The 6,570-nt window shown below is 39.3% G+C and overlaps 1 long non-coding RNA gene across 1 annotated transcript; it reads left to right on the forward strand.

The window, feature by feature from the left end:
• On the forward strand, positions 658–2,542 carry LOC109225684. Its single transcript, XR_002067970.1, has 3 exons — positions 658–912; positions 1,977–2,041; positions 2,181–2,542. It is a non-coding gene; the product is annotated as an uncharacterized LOC109225684 (long non-coding RNA).

Here is a 6,570-nt window from a genome sequence, read left to right on the forward strand (position 1 = left end):
TTTCAAATTTAATTAATGCATTGCTATTTATTACTCATTATTATCTTTCACATTTTTCTTCTACAGCGTTATTATTACTTTTCCTAATGAACCGATGACTGTGACATGTAATGAGACAACGCAATATAAGGATAGTTACTCAGAAGAAGAGGATGAAATGCCTCAGGAAGTTGTCAGAGAAGTTGAGAACTTTGAGAACAAACCTAAGTCCAACCTGGACGAAACCGAAGCAATCAATTTGGGAGATTCCGAAACCGTCAAAGAGACTCGCATAAGCATTCACTTATCGCTGTCAGAGAGAGAAGAATACACTCGTTTCCTAAAAGAATATGAGGATATTTTTGCATTGTCATATGATGACATGACCGGTCTAAGCACATCCATAACAGCTCATAAGTTGCCCACCAACCCAATGTGTCCGCCGGTGAAGTAGAAACTCAGAAAATTCAAACTAGATATATCAAAGAGGAGGTCACTAAGCAGATCAAAAGTCCTCAGGGTAATTGAGTACCCAACACTACAAGAAATCAGTTCTACGGCGACAGTTATTTACCGACTCTTGCAATAAGTTCTACGGCGACACTTATTTACCGACTCTTGCAATAAGTGACGCTGAATATTAAGTTTCTTGACATTTTTAAACAAATGTCATAAAAATGAGACTGTTAATAAAGACTGTCATAAAATTTTGTGACTTTTGATTTAAAAGTCACAATATTAGTCAGAGTTAAACGACTTTTATAATTAAAGTGTTGGGATTTAACTACAAAAATAAAGAAATAAAGTAGTAAAATAGTAGAACTAAATTTCAATTTCGAGTTATCCCAGCGCCGACCAGTCACCTTCTTCTCCGTCTGCCTAGATCCAAGCATGTGGAACGACAGATCGCCGCCCATCCCCCGACATCTGTTGGTAACCAATCTCGTCTTTGTCACCTTATTTTGGTCCAATCTCACGAGAAGCGAAACTCTAGAGGACCCTCAATTATCTCCTAAATGATTTACAGACTAAGGAGAAAGAATTGAGACCCAAATTAATATGAAGCTAATCAGAAGTTTTCTTTTGCTCTTTGCACCTTCTGGCTCTTAATCGATAAATTTGTCTTATTCTTTAGTTCAAGTGAAATAAATTTGTTATTATTGCAGTAATTTATTTGTATAAAGTTATTACCACCATAAGTCTTCTATGAGGATTAGGTTTTTTATTCTAAAGTTGAGCAATTCGTTCTTCATCAAGTTATTTTTGCTCTTTAGATTAGTGATTGTATTTGTTTGAAATTCAAGGCATTATATCTAGAATACAAGACATGCCCATGAATATATATAATTATAGTTGTAGATTAGTATACTTTGCTAGTTTGTAGCCCAGAAACTCCCGCTGTAAATTGGGTATTTACAATCTTGAGAATCCCCAGTAAATATTAGTATTGTATTTTTGTAGCCTTTAAAATTCTACAAAAGCAGATATTGGATGTTGGATTGCTATATCATAGTGGTTGTTATGGTAAGCCTTTCACCCTGTTACTTTTAGATGATTTTGTTATATTAATATGTTGTTTAGTCATTCCTAATTTAAGAAAGAACTTAGTGTTGGTTCTTCTTGGTTATTGGTAGAGAATGCTTCAATTTACCTTTCTTTACTGCTAGAATATTTTAATACTCTTTGAATCTAAAGCATAATCTTATTTGCTATAGTGAAACTTGATTAATAAAGCTAGTGCAAAAACAGAGGAGATTGATTCAATTATGAGCTGTTTATTATATATATATTAACCCAATTGAATTATGAGAATTTCACTTAGTTTGCTTGGGAATGGTTGAGTTCTTAGGCAATAGTATGCTTTTGCTCTTGTATAGAGAAAACACGTGTAGGAGATTTTGGTATCATTTTCGTGGATCTTTTCTTTTCATGTATCCACGAACAGGTATGGATTGTTGCTTAGTGTTTAATGTGAGCTGTTATCTTCTTTACTGAAGGTTAAGAATTGAGCCCCTGACCGCCACTATGAGACATAGAATCCACTCTCCTCATGTGCCTAAAGGTACTTTTCTTGTTATTAGTGCTAATCACATTTTTATTTGACGAGGGAGTTGCATGTAATTCATTTCTGTTAGAGACTATTTTACATCTTTACTTTTGCCTTACTGCCAGAGACTTTTCTCTCATTTTCTTCATCATAGGTCATATGCGAAAATTAAGAGTATGTTTGGTGAAAAAGTGCCTCCATAGAGATTCCAGTTCCCTCTGTAGATGAAGGCTCACTATGACCAGCAAAGAACCAGTGTAGAGTCTGGTAAAGAGGGTATATAGATACCAGTTTCTGTTCTGCATGAAGGTTCACCAGAAGACCAGTAAAGAATGAGTGTTCTTGTAGTCGACTGTCTGACATCTTGACTTGATTTTCACATAGTGTTCTTTGTTTGTTTTGAAGATGTATTAAGGAACCTTTTATCATGTACTAGACTACTATTGGATGGTGTGTATGAGATTTCAAAACAGATATGTTAGTGCTTTGAATTTAAGTTTAATTTGTGTAGTATGACATTCGTAGAATCAAATTGAATGTGATTGATGTATCATCTTAAAATTTATTTATTTTTTAATATATAAAAAGAAAAAGAAGAAACTATTGGACTACAAATGTTTGCCGACATTTCTATTTGTGTTGACAGGATGAGTAATAATTTCCGACACTTCTATATATGTCACGAACAAAATCAGTTAAAAACTCATATTGGCGACATCTGATAAAAAGTCGTAAAGAAATGTCACTTTTTGGTTGCCAACATTAATCTAAATGTCAGGAAAAAAACGACATTGAAATTTCTGACATTTGATACAAGTGTAAAATAAATGTCGGTAAGTAATTTTGTGACATTTATGTGATTAAATACGACATTTATAAAATATCGTCATATCCCTAATTTCTTGTAGTGCAACCTGGTTAGCCAACATTGTACCGGTTCCAAAGAAAGATGGGAAAGTCAGGGTGTGTGTTGACTATCGGGATTTAAACAGAGCAAGTCCCAAGGACGATTTCCCACTGCCAAATATACACATGCTGATCGACAATTGTGCCAAGCATGAACTCCAATCCTTTGTAGATTGCTTCGCGGGTTATCACCAGATCTGGATGGACGAAGAAGACATAGAGAAAACAACTTTCATTACACCGTGGGGAGTGTACTGCTACAAGATGATGCCATTCGGTCTAAAGAATGTTGGGGCTACTTACATGAGAGCCATGACAACCATCTTCCATGATATGATACACAAGGAAATAGAGGTGTATGTTGACGATCTCATCATCAAATCCAAGAGGGCCGCAGATCACATAGCAGACGTGAGAAAGTTCTTTGACAGGATAAGGAGGTACAATCTAAAATTGAACCCCGCAAAATGTGCATTCGGGGTTCCTGCAGGAAAGCTGTTGGGATTCATTGTCAGCCGCCGAGGAATCGAGTTGGACCCGTCCAAAGTTAAGGCTATCCAAGAGCTACCACCACCAAAGAGCAAAAAGCACATGATGAGCTTCCTAGGATGCCTCAACTACATCAGCCGCTTCATAGCACAGTCCATGGTAATATGTGAACCCATCTTCAAAATGTTGAGGAAAGATGCCGAAACCAGTTGGACCGAGGGTTGTCAGAAGGCTTTTGACAAAATCAAGGAATACCTGTCTACACCCCTAGTCCTAGTCCCGCCAGAACCTGGAAGACCTTTGCTACTCTATCTATCCGTATTAGATCGAGCTTTCATATGTGTTTTGGGACAACATGAAAAGACAGGAAGAAAGGAGCAAGCCATATACTACTTCAGTAAGAAATTCACACCTTATGAAGCACGATACTCTCTGCTGGAACGCACTTGCTGTGCTTTGACCTGGACAGCTCAGAAATTGAGGCATTACTTCTATGCCTATACCACATACCTCATATCCAGGATGAACCCTCTAAAGTACATCTTTCAGAAGCCCATGCCAACCGGGAAGTTAGCCAAGTGGCAGATATTGTTATGTGAGTTGGATATCAACTATGTAACTCAGAAGGCGGTCAAAGGACAAGCATTGGCAGACCATCTTACTGAAAATCCTGTGGGAGGAGAATACGAGCCATTGAAAACGTATTTTCCTGATGAAGAAGTATCATTCGTAGGAGAGGACATTGCCGAAGCCTATGACGGTTGGAGAATGTTCTTCGATGGGGCTGCAAACTTCAAAGGAGTGGGCATTGGAGTAGTTTTGGTATCAGAAACAGGTCAACATTACCCGCTATCCACAAAGCTTAGGTTTCCGTGCACCAACAATATGGCAGAATATGAGGCTCGCATCATGGGGCTCAATTTTGTCATCGATATAAATATACAAGAGTTGCTGGTAATTGGCGATTCAGATTTGCTGGTACATCAGGTTCAAGGAGAATGGGCTACGAAAAACACCAAGATACTACCATACTTGTACCATGTGCAGGAATCGTGAAGAGATTCACAAAGATAGAATTCAAACATGTGCCCAGAATTCAAAATGAGTTCACAGACGCACTGGCCACCTTGTCATCAATGATACAACATCCAGATAAGAATTTCATCGATCCCATCCCGATGAGGATCCATAATCAACCGGCTTACTGTGCTCATGTTGTAGAAGAAACGGATGGAAAACCTTGGTTCCACGACATCAAAGAGTATTTGGCGAAAGGAGAATATCCAGAACACGCAAACCATACTCAGAAACGCACTCTGCGGAGGCTGTCCGATCACTTCTTCCAAAGCGGAGGGGCCCTGTATAGAAGAACTCCTGATCTGAGGTTGTTAAGGTGTGTTGACGCAAAGGAGGCTTCCAGATTGCTTGAGGAGATACATGCCGGAACTTGCAGCCCACATATGAACAGTTTTGTTCTAGCCAAGAAGATACTCAGAGCTGGATATTTTTGAATGACCATGGAAACGGATTGCATCCGGTACGTCCAGAAATGCCACCAATTCCAGGTACATACAGACATGATAAAGGTACCGCCGAATGAGCTCAATGCAACAAGTGCACCTTGGCCTTTTGCTGCCTAGGGAATGGATGTCGTCAGTCCGATCGAGTCCACCACTTCTAACGGACAGCGGTTCATTTTAGTGGCTATCGACTATTTCACAAAATGGGTAGAGGCTGCATCTTACAAAGCTGTAACCAAGAAAGTCATCGCAGATTTTGTCAAGGATCGCATTGTTTGTTGATTCGGGGTTCCCGAGTCCATTATCACTGCTAATACCGCCAATCTCAACTGTGACCTGATGAAAGCCATGTGTGAAACCTTCAAAATCAAGCGCAAAAACTCTACAGCATACAGGCCTCAAATGAATGGAGTTGTGGAAGCTACCAACAAGAACATCAAGAAGATACTAAGGAAGATGGTAGAATATCAAAAACATTGACACGAGAAGTTACCCTTTGCCCTATTGGGGTACTGCACTACGATCCGCACATCAACTGGGGCAACTCCCTATTTACTTGTTTATGGTACCGAAGTTGTCATTCCAGCCGAGGTAGAAATTCCTTCTTTAAGGATCATACAAGAAGCCGAACTCAGTGATGCATAATGGATAAGGAGCCGCTATGAGCAACTAGCCCTCGTAGACGGAAAAAGAATGAATGCAGTATGTCGAGATCAGCTTTATCAGAATAGAATGTCTAGAGCTTTCAACAAAAGGGTCAAACCAAGACAATTCGCACCGGGACAGTTGGTGCTAAAGCGGATCTTCCCGCATCAGGATGAAGCCAAAGGGAAATTCTCACCCAACTGGCAAGGTCCTTACATGGTTCACCAGGTGCTAATAGGAGGAGCACTCATACTTGCAGAAATAGACGGAGAAGTTTGGCCAAAACCTATTAATTCAGATGCAGTCAAGAGATACTATGTTTAAATTATCTACATTTTCTCAACTGATGTAATTGAACTACGCTTGACCTGATTCCCTTTTAAGAGAGGATACGTAGGCAGCCCTGTGGGTTCGGTCATATCTTAATAAAATTTTCATTTCCCCCAGAACCGAAAACTGGGGCAGAATTTTGAGGAGGACCCTCAAAATTCTGAAACAAGTGCAGCCGACGCCATCATATGCCAGAAAGTCCGAAATTAGTTAAGTAACTGGGGTAGAATTTTGAGAAGGATTCTCAAAATTCCATAGCAGATCCAACAAACTTCGTTGCACGCAGAACGACCGAAGGATCATTTACCAAACTGGGGCAGAATTTTGAGGAGGACCCTCAAAATTCTAGTGCAAGGAAGCCGCAATGTCTCTAAAAGTTTTACAGTCATTAGTTCATCTGATTTACTTGATATTATATACCAATATGTTTCTAAGATAACTCTATTTCATCAATAAGTGCATATTTTCGAAAATGTTATTTCTATGGCCGCCAGGTGTTACTCAGGGTAACTCAAACAGGACCCCCAGAACGGAGCAAAGCAAAGCAAGCAGACCAAGGCACGAACCAACCTCCCCTTACAAAACTCACAATTTTTCTTTTGATGCAGGCACGATGAACATAACAAGAGTATTCGCAAATATACACATATCAAA

This window comes from Nicotiana attenuata, chromosome 5 (genome assembly GCF_001879085.1).
Source record: "Nicotiana attenuata strain UT chromosome 5, NIATTr2, whole genome shotgun sequence".
NCBI lineage: Eukaryota > Viridiplantae > Streptophyta > Magnoliopsida > Solanales > Solanaceae > Nicotiana > Nicotiana attenuata.